The sequence below is a fragment of the Pelophylax lessonae genome (assembly GCF_965119305.1).
Source record: "Pelophylax lessonae genome assembly, chromosome: 3".
Classification (NCBI taxonomy): domain Eukaryota; kingdom Metazoa; phylum Chordata; class Amphibia; order Anura; family Ranidae; genus Pelophylax; species Pelophylax lessonae.
In genome coordinates this window covers 291,303,079-291,320,633 of record NC_138770.1, presented here as the reverse complement: position 1 = coordinate 291,320,633, position 17,555 = coordinate 291,303,079, and the positions used below count along the sequence as shown (strand labels likewise).

The window sequence follows — 17,555 nt, the reverse complement described above, 5'->3', positions numbered from 1 at the left end:
TGCGCTGCACACTGTTTATAAAAGACAGTAGTGAAAAAAATTCCTTTCTTTTTTATTCAGCTTTGGCGTGGTCACATAATTTCAAACCAGTGGCTCCGCTGTGTCAGTAAAAGGTTGTTGCAGGAGATGGGAGGGAGTACCAACCATGGGGAGCAATGAAAGCTAAAGGGTGACATCACGGTTCTGTGAATTCAGCCCCATTGTTGAGTGCTCCCTGAAACAGGGGAGCTGTTGCTTCTGGAGCACCCAATAGCACCCAAGTTTAATAGGCTACTCTTTTTACAAACGGTAACATTTTAAAGCAGTTTTTTATTAGTCTTTACTTCCACTTTAATATGTGCCTGTTCCTCGAAAATGTGCTTTAAAGTATATAGAACATTTGTTTCCCAAATGACCAGCAGATTGTCACACGACAACTACTTTATACAATACTTGCTTATAAATGAGCAAAGAAACATGATAATCTTTTTTGTAAATGTAAAACATACTCGTTAGGCTTACTAATATTGTAATTCCCACATCTTGGATCAGGTACTGGTAAAGGCCAACTATCTTCAGTTGCTAAAAAATACAATAGTTGTAAGTTATTTTTTTTTCTTTACTGCAAGAGAGAAGAAACTTAAAGCACATTCTAATTTTCTGGTATTCACAAAGCACAGAATAGAAACTTAAACATAAATAAAAAAACAGTGGTGGAAGTGCTTAAGATTCAGATAAAGGCTTCTACACTTTCCCAGGTCCCACAACAGAATTAAAGAGCTTCACTATAACATTACTCATAGAGATAAACACACATGAACAGTATATACATAAATTGTTTTCCGGTACTAAAATAGCTTTTCTTTAAAGGGCTTATAGACACTCTTTTACATTGTGGCCCAATGAAAGCACATCTTTACAAAATTAATATTGTCTTTAGGAATTTTCATTAGCAGCACTATAGATATTCTAATTTAAGATTCCTAGCATGGAAATATTTTTGCTGGCCACACTGCTTATACAATGTGTATATATTATATATGTAGCACCCTCCTAGGTAGGTGCTAGGAAAAGTATATGTGTGGCCCTGTCTACTTATCAGGGGGGCCTGATCAGTTAGTTAGGTTGTCATGTGTTTCCAGGTGTAGTCTGTTGAGTCTGGGGAGTCCCCCTGTCCTGGGCAGTCGGCCTGAAGGACCAGAGGTTGAGCTGGGCTGCAGAAATGGATCCAGAGTGTTGCTGACTGAGTGGAGCTGCTGGGCAGATGTTTCGAGGAAAAACAGTGTTGTGAGTACTCAAAATCTGCCCACGGGTCTGCCTAAGAGAGGGGGGCACTCCAGAAGGTCAAAGGGAACCAGGAGCCAGCTAACCAGTAGTTGTGGCATAGAAAGGGGGTGCCAAGTGTTAACCCCTGCAGATAAGGGAGTGAAAGGGGGTGCCAGTGTGGGCCCTATAGCATTTAGCAGTGCAGCAAAAGTGTACAAGTAGCTAACTCAGGAAGGAGTACCTAAGGCAGCTAAGAGAAGATTTCTTTAGTTGAAGCTCAGTTGCAAGAATAGTTCAGCGTTAACCGGCATTCGGTCAGCGCTAACCAGTGTCAAGTCAGCGTTGGCGGGCATTAAGCCAGCGTCAAACAGTACTTCTTAAGTGTCTCTGCCAAATTGTGCATAGTTGAGTTAAAGGAGTATCCCACTCATCCCTTCTCCCATCCAAGTTCCTAAATAAATCAAAAACCTAAAGATACTGGAGTGGTCATTGTCTCAGTGCTCACACTTGGAGAAACATGCTTAAATGTGCTGTTGTTGTTAGCAGTAACCCAGGGGGACCCATATCCAGCAAAACGGCTGGGAATTGTGCTACATATAGCACAATTTATTAATCATAAATCCATTATATAACTTTATTTCTAGCCTATGCATGACAATAACTATAGAATTACTTACCCAGTAGAGCAGGAGCAGACAAATAAACTGTATCATGGCGTATAGAGTGACATATTTGAAGACAGCAAACGAACTCACAAGAGCTGCTCGACCTTCCCTGTGCAATCAGGAATAGACACCATTTATTTCAGAAGTTTTTTTCTCTTTGTGAATAATGTATTTGCAAAGGTGTGAATTTAGAAAATGGTCAATCATGTGGTCAAAGTTATACAAATGCATTGGTTTAATAGAGCCAAATTAAAAAAGGAAGCAAACAGGAGGCCCATCTTTGCCCTTGGGGACTCTTCTGTGTATAAAAAACTTCCTTAGCTGATAAGGATTCTTGAGAGACACAGTATAGCTCCAGTTTTAATTCACAGTGGTACCTGCTAGTAAAACTAGGTTGTGCTGTGTAACCAAGTCACCTGAATGAATATTAGGCATTATTCAAGAGGAGTTCCAGTTCATATGATGCATTTGAATTTGTAGAATCCTGATTTATAGATTTATAGTTTTATTGGGATGCAGAGAAACATGCGTCAGCCGTCATCTGTGGCTCTGAGGAAGAGGCTGGGCCTCGAAACGCGTCAGCCGTCATCTCATCGGTCTTGGACGATTATATGGACTGACCCGGACATTTGAGCAATTTAGCTTGATATGTTTTACTTTCATCTATGTCTGTGAGTAGCCATTTTTAATGTTACACAAATAAAGCCTGCTATTGAGGATAATGCGCTAGGTCGCTGCCCTTTCTTTGTTTTCTTTAGCAGCAAGACCGTAGCCATCTGAGAAGCCATCTGAGAAGCCAGGTGTGAGTCTCGTGAGGAGTGTGGTAGAGGGGCTGGGATACCAAGCACAGGAGAAAGGTGGTCACACCTTATTGTCTTTTGGAGCAGAGAAACATGCGCCTGTGCATTATATTACCATTTGCCGACCGCCACACGACTATATACGGCAGCGGTCAGCCCCTCCTGAGCAAAGTGACGTAGGGGTACGTCACTCGCCCACAAAATCTCTAGGGGGTGAGCGTGCACCGCCGGAGGCGCGCTCCAACCCCCGCACGTTTCCTGACATCCCCCCGTGAGTGACCGTCAGCTCCGCTGTCCGCCGGCCACTCGCGATCTCCCACAGGAGAGGGAGAAAGGCATATGGCTGATGTAAACACAGCCGTCTGTCATTCTCCCTTAGATCATGACAGAGGCTATGCGATCCTGCTATGTAGGATCGTATGTCTCTGTTATGATCTAACAAGCCACGCCCCTTGACAGTTAGAATCACGCCCATAGGGACACACTTAACCCCTTGATCACTAATAAAGTTAAGCCCTTCCCTGCCAGTGTCATTTTTACAGTAACAGTGCATATTGATAGCACTGATTACTGTAGTAATGTCACTGGTACCCCCAAAAGTGTAAAAAATGTCAGTCAAGGGTCCGATCTGTCCGCCGCAATGTTGCAGTCCCACAAAAAAAATTGCAGATCGCCGCCATTACTAGTTAAAAAAAAAAAAACAATAAAAATTACATAAATCTTTCCCGTAGTTAGTAAACGCAATAATTTTTGCGCAAACCAATCAAAATACCCTTATTGCGATTTTTTTTTTACCAACAATATGTAGCAGAAAACAAATTGGCCTAAAATGTTAAAAATTTTAATTTTTACATTTTTTTTTGAGAATTTCATATAAAAAAAATGTGAAAAATATTGTTATTTTTTTCAAAATTGTCGCTCTTTTTTTGTTTATAGCGCAAAAAGTAAAAGTCGCACAGGTGATCAAATACCACCAAAAGAAAGCTATATTTGTGGGAAAAAAAGGACGTCAATTTTATATGGGTACAACATCGCACGACCACGCAATTGTCCGTTAAAATCACGCAGTGCCGAATCGCAAAATAGGGCCTGGTCTTCGAGCAGCCAAATCCTCCGGGGCTTAAGTGGTTAAAAGCTCGGAACAGGACTTTTCTTGTCAGAGAACAGGTGCAGGTGCTCATCAATTTTGCATAGAGTGGGGGAAAATTAGAGCTTTTGTCTGGTTTGTACTGCTATCCATGTCTTCGGATATAAACTATATTACTAAATGTATTGGGACGCCTGCCTTTAGTCCATAGGGTTCAATATTGAGTTGACCCACCCTTTGCAACTATAACAGTTTTAACTTTTCTGGGAAGGCTGTCCACAAGGTTTAGGAGTGTGTCAGTCAACTTCCACCACCCCAAACTCGCTCATCTATGTCTTTATAGACCTTACTCATCCTCCATTTCTTTATGGACCTTGTGCAAAGGGTGGGCCAACTCAATATTGAACCATACAGACTAAGGCTGCGTGCGTGTAAAGGCAGGCATCCCAATACGTTTGGCAATTTAACATATATATATATATATATATATATATATATATAGTTTACAGGTAACAGCACTCAGGAATCTTGCAGGCGCATGCAATCAGACCCTCCCACAGGCCACAGATAAGAAAAAAGTCTCAGATTGCTGCACTCAAATTTATTAGACAATAAAAAAAATACATACAAATATAGCATAGTTCCATGACATGGAACTATGCTATATTTGTATATTTGTATATATTCTTCCTATTTTTCAATAAATTTGAGTGCAGCAATCCCGGAATTTTATATATATATATATACAGTATATAGTGAGGGTCACTGTGTACCTTCATCAACCCTACCTCTTTTTATACTCTTAAGGCACCATGTCTGAAATACTGCTGCTAAGTAGGATATTAAATTCAGCAACCTAAGCAATAACAAAAAATGTGCATTCATAAAATGAAATGATAAAAAAACAACTTACTTAATAAGCTCAGGAACACACTGGATATTAGTTATTTGAGATGTAAATGGAGAAGCAACAGAAGCCTCTTGTTCAGACAGGGATATACCAGCATGAGCTACTTTTAAAGCCTAAAATATAAATCAATATAAATATGCACTGTCACAATTTGGTAATGTTAGGATTTAGCAAACATTAGGAATCAGGAATTAAGCATAAAGATCATGCCGTTGGATAATAAAATATGCATATGAAGCTAGAAATCTAATGGCCTAACCAAGGTCAATCTATGTTTAAAATTTCACTTTTGAATTTTCTGGCCCTTTATTATGTTGACATAGTCCTTGAGCAAAAAATTCAATTATAATGCATTGTGGCAGGATCATTTGGTAAAAGTGTTAATTTGGCATGTACATATAAATATCGACTACTTATATATATAATTAGTGTTAGCATACATCTAGTGTAAAATGTTTAAAAAATGACAAACATATATTGTATTATTTGCAAACTTACTCCACAATCGTTGGCTCCATCTCCGCACATAGCAACATAGTAACTGCAAAACAAATTTGAGTTGTTAGTAAACTGTGAATTAAATGTACCAGAAACAATATATGGATACATATTTTGTAACTTTATCTAGTATTTTTCACTAGATATCATTAGTATATAGAGGGAGTTTAGGTGCAACATTTGAAACAAAAATCCAGTAGTACTAATCTGTATTGTCAATATATTTGGAAGGACCATAGACTCGCAAGTTCAAAAGAAACTACAGAACGTCTTGGGCATGCTTGGCTTTTGATTTTCTCATTAGGTTTCCCACTCCACTAGCTGCCTTCTCCTAAAATATGTGTAAAAGGACCTTAACATACCTACTCATGGGCTACAGCAGACTCCCTTCAGACAGCTCACTGCTTCACTGACATTTTTGGTTCTCAGGAACAAGAGGAGCAGATTCTATATAAAGAAGAGGCACAAGATTGGCCGCATATGCCTAGGCAGCTAACCAGTGTTTTTGCCTTAAAAATATATCATTTCTGGCTGTCAGTAGGTCAGTTAGACTTGGAGAGAGCCCACTTGAAGTGGAGAACATGTAAAGTCATTTTCTTTTTCTAGTTCAGACATTATTGGAATTCTGTGCCTAAGGGGCAGTAATCCTGCTTCATCATAGCCATACAAAGTTTATAGTGGAACCAAAAAAATGTCTGTTCAAGCAGATCATTCCAGAAAATGGATGCCTCTTCTAAGTGCAGGAGATAGATTTCTTTTAATTTCTACATGATCCTCCATCCAACTCCCCCCCCCCCCCCAGTTGTAAAGACCCTATTAAAGTATTAAAGGAACCCGGGGCTGGGTTCAAAACCTCCAGTGAAAACAAGCATCCAACAGATTTTTTATATCCAGAAAAATGATAGGTTAGAACTTACTCCATTTTCTGAAATTCTTCTATGAGATTAGATTTCTGTCCAGGGGACATCCTTGCAAAAACAGCACCGTTCAATAAGAGCTATTTTGAAATGAAATAGCAGACATGAAATGTTAATGTATAACTCAAACAATATTGCAATTTTAGTTTTATTATTTTCCATCTAATTAGGCCACATTATTTGTATATATTGAATGTATGTGTGTTTATATACAGAAGAGTATGAAGCTTATAATGAATAATACCTTTGGCAGTAGGCTGTAGAAATATTGTACTATGACTTGATAAGCTTTCCCATTCATGGCAAAACAGTAGTTGGTCTTTCCATGGTGCTGCTCAATGTCAATTGCCTGGTGTTAGAATGTGAGAAAAAATTAACAACAATGTCAAATACTCAAGTTGAGTTATATAAATTATGAATTTTCTGTTTTGTTTTGTGCTTGCTTTGTTTAGTTTCATGCTTGTTTCATAAAGTGTCATTTTTTCCAGAAGACAGATATTTTCTACTTGCTACAAAGATGCTAAGATGCCCAAAGCAGCTTATAATAGGGTGATTTACTGAAGAACTATAGGCTGTTCACCTAGTCAAGTGAATGCTAGTGAATAAAGTGAAGCTAGGTTAACTTTAAGGCCTGGTTCACACCTATGCAGTTTGCTTTTCAACCATTTCTGCAGTGCTTTTTGCGGTGCGTTTTGCATTTTTTACTTGTTTTTTAAAGCATTTTGCCTTTTTTATGCTTTTTTTTTTGGAAGATATTACAGTTTTGATGTCACAGAATGTCAGATAACATGTTACTTCCTGATTCCTCACTGTTCTTTGTGTGTGGAGTGCATGAACTGTGTTGGCTGTAATGCATTTTTTTCTTGCTGCAGCAACAGCTACAGCTATTGTCTTGCTTGAACTCAGCTGTGGATAAGGAGGAGAGGAGAGGAGAGGAGAGGAGATGAGAGGAGAAAAAGATGATATTGGGTGCACCCAGTCATTGCAAATGGGCAACAGTTCTGGGTGCTTTACAATGACCTGTGAGCACATGATGTGAATCTTCTGAAGTACACAAGGATGTCTGTGCAAAGGTGAGTACATGAATTTAGTAAAAAGGACACTGTAACTACTCAAGTGCATTCCCAACTGGCTGTATGTACAGGTGCTTGCATAAGCCATATTGTGTTGTAGTTTTTAATCAGTAACCATTTATTTTTCTTTCTCCCACAGTTGTAACAAATTGCTGGGATTACTTAGCAGCTAACTTCAGCGACAGAACACGTTCTAGAGAGACAGTATTCCACCTGTTGAGAGACTAACTATACCCTTGAGGTGAATGTGTTTTTTTATTTTTTTAACTAAACCTACCCAAAACTGTATTCCAAAGAATAGGACACAGGTAAGTTATAAATGTCGAAAAATATATATATTTTTTTAAATCTTTTTATGTCAAACATTATAAAAAAATGTTATTCAAAAATAGAAATATAACATGACAACCATGTACACATATAAAACAATTTTATTTTTTTTTTAAACCTAACATCATACACGTTGTGCACATGGAGCAGCGATGTGGCTTTTGCAACAAACATTACACATTGTTAGGCACGCAGTTAACCCTTTGACATTTTTTTAACAGTAGACATATTTTTTATGCTCACAGGTTATGCTAGGTAAAATCGTCCTAGGAGGATTTAGCATGATTACTGGACTTAGAATATCCACTATCTAAACATTTTCTTCCTGAGGTCTAAGTAGATCCAGCTGTCTAGGTGGTCTGTATGGGTAAGGCTATGCAGCACTGTAAGCAGGCTGCAAGTGAGGCTGATAAAATGTTGATGGATGTTGATAAGGGGCATGAGTGCCGTTGGGGTTGTCCCTTGGGGGCTAGTTCTGGCTGTGTGGGAACTAGGAATGAATAATTTAAGTGTTTGCATTAATGCAATTTGCATCTCAAATTTTAGTGCATTTGGGACCGTATCCATATATGGCACCAGAGTGTTAGCAAACTGTTGGGACAGTGACATTTGCTTTTTGAACATAACTGTCATCTTATCTAAGAGATCAAATAGTTTGCCACTCTGTTTTGCCAACAACCTCTTTGGGCCACTTCCCCTTCCACATGTTGGCATACATGGACGTGAAGCAGCAGTCCCCCTCTTCTCATCTCTCCTCCGCCATCATTGAAATTGGAGAACCAGCTGTTGGTGTCTCCTCTCTTGGTACTAAAGATCCTTCCTGAGGGTCTTCTTCATCATTATCCTTACTGGTTCCCAGAAGCTGTCAGTGCTGTAAATCCAAAATGAAATAAATTAAAAAATAAATAAAAAATAAACAAAAAAATAATTATTTCAATAAGTAAAAAGATTCACAGATTACAGATTACAGATGTCCTTTGATCATAGCATACTTTTTCATCTCCAGAATTGGTTTCAAAAAGTCTTTTGCATATGTGTAGGCCGCAGAGCCAGTTCTAACACCCCTTTCTTTCTTTAACAGGCTGTTGTACCGATCTTTAGGGGTCTGCGATCTTGTTAGCAATGCTTTACTGCAAAACATAAACACATATGTTTTTGCAACTGAACATTCTCTGTTAAGTGCATTTTGAGTGTATAGTCTAATCTACAGAGTTATTTTGTCTGGGACACCTGTTCTGTCATCTGGGAAGTGCTGAAAGATGTGGTCTTCCAGAAACCAACAGCAGAAGAATGACCCTACATAGCGGATGTGTTCTGGCAGCACTGTAATCTTCTTATATTGTGTGGTACGATAGATGGGAAACATATCCACATACTTAAGCCTGTAGCCAGTGGCAGACATGTTGACAAAGGCTCTAATAGCAGCATTTTGAACTCTAGCATATTTGCACATTCATTGTTTGGATAGCTGCTGCAAGAAAATAGACTGGCCCTACCAGACAACAGACCGCGCCCGGGAACAAGGGGTCTAGATATGTTTTTCTGGGGGATTTAGAGTTTGCTCCCAGTGAACCCCTTCTAAGTAGGGATGATCGAACGGTTCGGGTCGGCCATCGGTTCGACCCGAACTTTGACTGTTCGAAATTCGGCCGAATTCCGAACTTTTTGCTGAAAAAGTTCGGAATTTGGCAACCAGAACCGACCAAAATGCAATGGGACAGGAACTGGGCTTTAAAAGCCTGTGATTGGACCAGAACCATCAGTAAAAGCCAATTGAGGGGGCAGGAGGATGCTAGGAATGTGATTGGAGTGACTAGGGGGTCCAGAGGCCAATCAGTAGTGAATATGCCCCCCAGTATATAAGATAGAGCCGCCAAATCTCTAGCACTTTAATACAGGGCTGTGGAAGAGAGTGGAAGCAGTTCTGTTACTCCTGCTTCAAAAGTGTCATTTAGCAATTATTAGTGTGAGGAAAGGGATATCTAGTGTAGTTAGGGTACTATTTTCCACTATAGTTAGATTCAATAATCTAGTTTCTGTAGGGAAAGTGTTAAGTGTCAGGGGGACCGTAGTGTAGTGTAGGGTGAACTGACTCTGACTGCTATGGCAGGGTGACCAAACTCTTCCATGTCAGGGTGACCGCCATAGAAAAATACGTTTGTATTAGAATTGCAGTAGAGCAGGGTAGTGGATCCGCTACTTTTACACCTGGCCGTTTTTGTTTCAGGCGTTTTATTGGGCTTTTTTGTGGACGTCTTTGGAGGCAGGCATAACATCTGAACTTCTGTGTAGGGGTATATATAGGTATATATACACACACACATGTATGTATATATATATACACATACACACATATAGGTGTGAAAGTAGCAGAACCCTATGCCTGCGCTAATGAAATTATTTGCAGGCATAGGGCTCCGCTCCTATCACACCTATTTGTGTGTATGTGTATAAATACATATATGTGTGTGTGTATATATACCCCTATACAGAAGTTCAGATGTTATGCCTGCCTCCAAAGACACCCAAAAAATGCCCAAAAAAAATGCCTTCAACAACACACCTGGGCGTTTTTGTTGCAGGCGTTTTTTGGGCATTTTTTGGGCGTCTTTGGAGGCAGGCATAACATCTGTACTTCTGTATAGGGGTATATATACACACACACATGTATGTATATATACACATACACACATATAGGTGTGAAAGTAGCAGAACCCTATGCCTGCGCTAATGAAATTATTTACAGACATAGGGCTCCGCTCCTATCACACCTATATGTGTGTATGTGTATAAATACATATATGTGTGTGTGTGTATATATATACCCCTATACAGAAGTTCAGATGTTATGCCTGCCTCCAAAGACGCCTGAAAAATTCCCCAAAAAAAGGCCTGCAACAACACACCTGGGCGTTTTTGTTGCAGGCGTTTTTTTGGGCATTTTCTGGGCGTCTTTGGAGGCAGGCATAACATCTGAACTTCTGCATAGGGGTATACATACACACACATATATGTATTTATACACATACACACATATAGGTGTGATAGGAGTGGAGCCCTATGCCTGCAAATAATTTCATTAGCGCAGGCATAGGGTTCTGCTACTTTCACACCTATATGTGTGTATGTATATATATACATACATGTGTGTATGTATATATACCCCTACACAGAAGTTCAGATGTCATGCCTGCCTCCAAAGACGTCCACAAAAAAGCCCAATAAACGCCTGCAACAAAAACGGCCAGGTGTGAAAATAGCGGAGCCCTATGCCTGCTCTACTGCAATTCTAATACAAACAATCTTTTTTTTCTGGTTCTGGACATGCTACAGAGGTGAAACTTCACAGGTACACTTTTTAGACCCCCCAGACACTAAATCCAAAGAAATCTAATTTTTTTTTTCAATAATTTTTTCAATAATTGGCTCTCTATCAAAAACGACAATTTTTAAGAACTTTTTTTTGTGTGATTAATAGTCCCTGGGGCATGACCCAGAACTCTAGGCACTTTTTAGGGGCATTTATTGGGTTTTAGGGCTTCAAAATGGTGTTTTTTGATTACCGAAGTTCGGGTCCCATTGATTTCAATGGGGTTCTGAAATCCGGGCCGAACTTTCAGGAAGTTCGGGTGTTCTGGTCAAACCGAACTTTTCAAAAGTTCGATCATCCCTACTTCTTAGGCCACACTTGGCTATAGTAACTTATCTAGAGCTAAACTGACAACAACACGGCCAGCAGGAGTGGTGCCACTATCCAGGGTGATTTTGCAAACCTATTTTATGTCTCCTAAAGGTCAGCTGCCATGCCATTGCATAAAGCATACAGTTGCCTCTTACAGAAGTGTGTGCATCTTGTTGCAGAAAATGCAATGCACTGTGTGCATCTTGCAGAAAACAAAAATGGGGGCATATGATAAGGTACATAAATAAACGAGCATAATAATGTGATTGTGAAAAATATAAATAATTTGGAGCTGTGTTTTTTTTTTTTTTTTTACACATAAAATTATTGTGTTGAAACATACAATGGATCAAGGCCCATTGGAACTGTTGTGTTTATTTGCACTGACAAATTCATTAGACCCCCTGCTAACAAACTACACTCAAGATAATGCAATAAACATTTCTTGCAAAGCATTCTGCATACATGTATGCATGCAGTATGCAGAGATCTCTAGGTCCAGGGGTCAACAATGACTTGAAAGTGACAAAAAAGTGTACGTCTGATATTGCAAAGGTTGCACATGCATAGGTACAGACACTTACATTTTTCCTCTTGCTGCTTCTTTAAGGAATGAATCCCAATGCGAGTATATCTCCTGAGCAATCTCCAGCCATCCCTGGTTATGCTTGGACTGGTTCTTGTGCTGGGGATCAGCAGGGCTGTTAAAATAGGGCCTGGGCCGAACCAGGCTGATTAGAACCTCAGTCTTCACCATCTTGCTATCCAGTGTCAACTTCCTGGTTCTCAGTGCAGCCTAAGAAATTTCTGGTATCCTGGGAAGTTTCTTGTTAGAGGGGAAATGTTTTTGTTGTCGGGCAGATTAAAAAACGCAAAACACATAAAAAACGCAGTACATGCATTTCTGCAGCTTCTCCACTTAAGTCTATTGAACCAAAAACGCACTGTTTTGCATTTAAAATAGTCCCTGACCCTTTCCAAAAATGCAGCGGCTGAAAAAAGCACAGATGTGAACATGTCCCATAGAAAACCATGTTAAATGGGCTGTAGTGTGTTTCTGCAAAAAGCATTAAAAAACGCATAGGTGTGAACCAGACCTAAAGTAAGTATATGGTCACATATACACTTTCATTTTATAACATCAGCAATGTAATATCAATGCAAACAATAGTTATATTTGACAATCCAATCTAAAGTTACTTGAAAAATCTCCTTTTAATGTTGTAAGTTCTGCTTTTCTTCTGGCCATCTCTTTCCATAACTTCCTGGATTCCCTGCATGATTTGCAGTTTCTCCTCTGCTGTTCACTTTCATTTTCTAAAGACTACATATCCCATGGTACCTTGCTGCCTGTAAGCAGGTATTCCTATACTGGCCCCACCTCCTGAAAATCCTCCCCTCAACACCTCTGTAGTTCAGAAGGCAGGCTCTGTAAAATGTGTGTCAAAATCCTTCCAACTCCCCCCCCCTTTTTTTTTCCTCTTATAAGTGTATAACTTCATATAATTAATTTTCATTTTTACTTCATATACTTAGATATTTTTATTTTTCTACAATGGACCCTTACGGTTGTTTATATATAATTTTTTGGATATCGTATTTCCCCTCTTCTGGTTGGGGGTGGTGGTGGTTGGTTTCAACTATATAGTAAGTAACCTTTGTCATAGTACTCTATGTGTTTACTGATATCAGTACCAGTTTTTATAATGATCTTAGTTTCTTATAATGATCTTAGATGTGATTTTAGAATGCTGTTCTTTTTTTGCCTTGCCTTGCATGCACTTTTTATAATGACATATTTCCCTATATGCTTCACCATTAATATTGCATTCTCTGTAATTTCATACTTGCTCAGCTTACTGCATTATTTTTATCTAGTTTTAGTGTGTTCCCCATGTGTTGCGTTGTCTTATGGACTATTTCGCCAGTATGCTGGCCGTTGTAGTTCCACAGCAGCAGCACTTGTCATTTTGCCTGTATTTATACCGCTCTCCTCTAGGGAGCAGTAGGCCAGTAGAAGGAGCCATTACCTTCAAGCGCTTAGCCTGCCCTTACTTTGCAGTGTGTGTATCCAGTGCTCTGGACTCCCGCCCCGCACCAGTGACGTCACATCCGCTTCCGCGTTCTACGCTGGTTAGCATAGAGGTACATTCCAGATCACCCAGCAATTCACCTCCAGTGGTGTTTGGGGCAATCAAAGCCCACAGGACCATCATGATGTAACGCTCCTGCGTTTTATGTATGATGTGGATTTTCAGCTGCAGAAATATTCCACTTCAGTAGTCATGTAGAGAAACGCTGAGACACCAATCCCAACTCTCAATGACTCATCATGTGTGGATGATCTCAATTCAGCAAGTAAATACACACACTCAATAAGATGTTTCCTAGAGTGACTTATGTATATAGTAACACAGTGATGATAGGCTGAAGAGACAGGTTGGGTAGAGATGGTAGATGACAGACACTTGAAAGGAAATGTTCTTGAAAGTAATATAGTAGCAGATGGGATGCAGATAGGTTTAGCAATCATGTATGGTAGCAGATGACAGAGTAGCAGGTGGACATACAAGAGAGATCAACCCAGTGCAAGAACAGGTGGTAGTAGGCTCAAGAGCTAGCAATCTTAGATAATGCAGATGTAGTAATAGTCCTTAGTATGCAGAGCTAGATAGTGTAAGCTTTAGTATGAAAGTTATAGAGGTTTCCCCTGTGGGGTACTTATCACTAATAGCAATGTAGCAGAGGAGAGGTTCGGCAAGAGCGGATGATCCGGTAGCGGGATACAGGGATCAGCGCAGCGTGGTTCCGACAGCGAGGTATGCTTGCAAGCATGAGAGCTTCAAGACAGGTTAGCATCAAGGCACAAAGCAGTTTGAACGAACACATGTGAGTGAGAGCCGGCGATCTAAATAGCCATCCAGTCCGGCGCTCAGTGATGACAGCATCAGTCTTAAAGGTGTATGCGCACCTTACCAAAAGAGAATGGTGGGGCGCATACACTTATGAAAGAGTAATTAGGGTACCCAAAGGTACCAGAACATTACAGTACCCCCCCTTAAGGCCGGCACCTGAAGGCCTCTGGAGCTGGTTTGTCTGGGTACTTTGCATGAAAATTGCGGATTAATCTAGAGGCATGTATGTCAGAGGTGTTTAGCCAGGTGTCGTCTTGGGGCCCATAGTTCTTCCATCGAACCAAGTACTGAAGTCTTCCTCTGTGGATACAAGAATCCAGAATCTCTTTTATCTCATATTCTTCTCCACCTTCAACTTGTAGAGGAGGAGGAGGTGGGATAGTAGGCCTTATTCCTTGGTCAGGAACATGGGGCTTCAGTAGCGACACATGGAAAATGGGATGTATTTTGAGGTCTATTGGCAATGTAAGCTTTTCCAATAAGTTTCTTGATTGGGAAAGGTCCCAAGAACAGAGGTCCAAGCTTTTTGCTAGGGATTTTGAGTCTTAAATTTTTTGTTGAGAGCCAAACGAGGTCCCCGATAGCGTACTGAGGAGAAGGTCTTCTGCGAAGATCATAGTACTTCTTTTGTTGACTATGAGCGTGTGCAATGGTAGTATTAAGCAAACCCAGAGAGTCCTTTATTTGGGTAAGATAGTCTGAAGCTACTGGGTTATTTGAAGGAAGGATGCGTGGTGGAAGAATAGAGGGATGAAACCCATAGTTCAAGTAGAACGGACTCTGCTTGGTCGTACTGTGGGTTGCGTTGTTGTAGGCAAATTCTGCCAGAGGGAGAAGATCCACCCAATCATCCTGTTGGTAAGAAGTGTAACAACGTAAATATTGCTCGATGCATTGGTTGACTCTTTCAGTCTGTCCGTTGGTCTGCGGATGGTAAGGAGAAGTGAGCTTCCGCTCGATCCGTAGTATGTGACATAGTTCTTGCCAGAACTTGGAAATAAATTGTGATCCACGGTCAGACAGAAGTGTTTTTGGGATACCATGTAACTTAAAGACATGTTTCATCAGGAGTTCTGCCGTTTGTTTGGACGAAGGTAGTCTGCGAATAGCAATGAAATGTGCCATTTTTGTCAGATGGTCCACTGACACTAAGATGGTATTAAATCCTTTGGAAGGAGGCAATTCCACTATAAAGTCCAAGGACACAACTTCCCATGGAGTTTGGGGTATTGGTAGACTGCATAGTAGACCGGATGGTCTCGTAGTGTCAATTTTGGACCTGGCACAGACATTGCATGAAGAGACGAATTTTTGTATAGATGTTTTCATGTCAGGCCACCAGAATTGCCTGGTAATCAGATTAAGAGTCTTTGTCATACCCATATGTCCTGCCATAGGCACATCATGCGATAATTCCAAGATCTTGGTGCGTATGGTAGGTGGTATGTAAAGTTTGTCGTTGTAGTAGAGGAAGCCTTCTGCATCAGTATTTAGTTGTGGTGGGGGTGAATCCAAACTTATACCATGCAAAACCTCTTCCTTCAAGGAACGGACAACTCCAATAATGCGTTTGTGAGGTATTATAGGAACGGAAGGGATTTCAAAGTAGTTTTCTTCAGTTAGTCGTGATAGTGCATCCGCCTTTTTGTTCTTATCTGCAGGTGTGTAGGTCACTAGGAAGTTAAACCTTAGAAAGAATAGTGACCATCGTACCTGTCGGTGCGAGAGAGTTTTGTTAGTCTGAAGATATTGGAGATTTTTATGGTCCGTGTATATAAGTATTGGTAATTGGGTGCCTTCGAGTAGATGTCGCCAATTCTCCAGAGCCAATTTTATAGCAAGCAGTTCCTTTTCACCCACGGGGTAATTTATCTCTGGACTGTTTCGGGATTTAGAAAAAAAGGCGACTGGATGAAGTGGTGAAGTGTGAGTTGGTCGTTGGGAGAGTATTGCTCCTACTGCCATGTTTGACGCATCTACTTCCAGAATGTATTGGAGGGATGGGTCTGGATGGCGTAGTATGGGAGCAGAAGTAAACCTTGTCTTTAACAGGTGAAAAGCTTTATTTGCTTCATCTGACCATTTGAATGGTTTTTTAATGCTAGTGAGCTGTGTGAGGGGTCTCACAATGGCAGAGAAGTTTCTAATGAACTTCCTGTAGAAATTCGAAAATCCAAGGAATCGCTGTAGTGCCTTGCGTGTGGTTGGTGTAGGCCAATCCTGAATGCAGGATATCTTACTCATGTCCATCTCGATTCCTGTTTTGGATATGATGTAGCCTAGAAACAGTACCTCTTCTTTATGAAACAAGCATTTTTTCAGTTTCACATAAAGGTTGTGTGCAAGCAATCTCGATAATACTAGTCTTACATGTCTTATGTGTTCAGACAGCGATCGTGAATATATAAGTATATCGTCCAGATATACCACAACACAGACATCTAGTAAGTCTCTGAAAATATCGTTTATAAATCGTTGAAAAACTGCAGGGGCGTTGCATAGCCCGAATGGCATTACAAGATATTCGAACAATCCGTATCTGGTTCTGAATGCAGTCTTCCACTCGTGTCCATCACGGATTCGAATGAGATTGTATGCTCCTTTCAGGTCCAATTTTGAAAAATAGGTAGCTCCACGCACCTGCTCAATGAGCTCAGGGATAAGCGGTAGAGGATAGCGATCTTTTATTGTAATAGCATTCAATTGCCTATAGTCGATGATAGGCCTGAGACTTGAGTCCTTATTGCGGACAAAAAAGAGTCCTGCTGCTGTGGAAGAAGTGGAAGGTCTAATAAAACCTTTTTCCAAATTCTCATCCAAATAGTCTTTGAGATGGGAAAGTTCATCCTGTGAAAGAGGATAAACATGACCGAACGGCAATTTGCTATTTGGGAGTAGATCAATGCTACAATCATAGTCTCGATGGGGAGGTAGTGCTTGAGCATTTTTCTCAAGAAAAACCTCAGAGAGATCCTGATAACATAGTGGTGCAATCTCATCTGTCACCACAGACAGGATCTTCCCGAAAGACGAGAGGTTACACGTACCCTCGCAATAGCAAGAGAGGAAGGTCAGGGTCCGTTCCTTTCAATCTATGGTTGGTTGATGTGTGTGCAACCAGGGAAGTCCCAAAACAATGGGAAAGTGGGGTGAAGGTATTAGATCGAAGGTAGTGGTCTCCATATGAGACCCGTTAGTAGTGACTAGGAGTGCCTGTGTCTGATCAGTGATCGGACCAGAGGATAAAGGAACACCGTTAATAAGACTCACTGAGACAGGTTTAAGTTTAGAAATAATAGGAACTTTATTTAAAGCAGCAAAACGTATGTCAATATAATTTCCACAAGATCCTGTGTCAATCATGGCCTTAGTAGTAATCCTGTTTAGGGATGATCGAACGGTTCGGGTCGACCATCGGTTCGACCCGAACATT

The 17,555-nt window shown here is 40.4% G+C and overlaps 1 pseudogene across 1 annotated transcript in view; it reads right to left on the bottom strand.

Annotated features, from left to right (window-relative positions):
* Positions 1–17,555, bottom strand: part of LOC309551108 (putative cation-transporting ATPase 13A4) — a 143,829-nt pseudogene that overhangs the window by 10,554 nt on the left and 115,720 nt on the right. The window contains exons 20-25 of the transcript XR_014226181.1: positions 6,367–6,471; positions 6,123–6,202; positions 5,206–5,248; positions 4,711–4,820; positions 1,923–2,019; positions 489–561 (exon numbers count right to left, since the gene is read on the bottom strand). The product of XR_014226181.1 is annotated as a putative cation-transporting ATPase 13A4 (transcript). The remainder of the gene's footprint in view (positions 1–488; positions 562–1,922; positions 2,020–4,710; positions 4,821–5,205; positions 5,249–6,122; positions 6,203–6,366; positions 6,472–17,555) is intronic.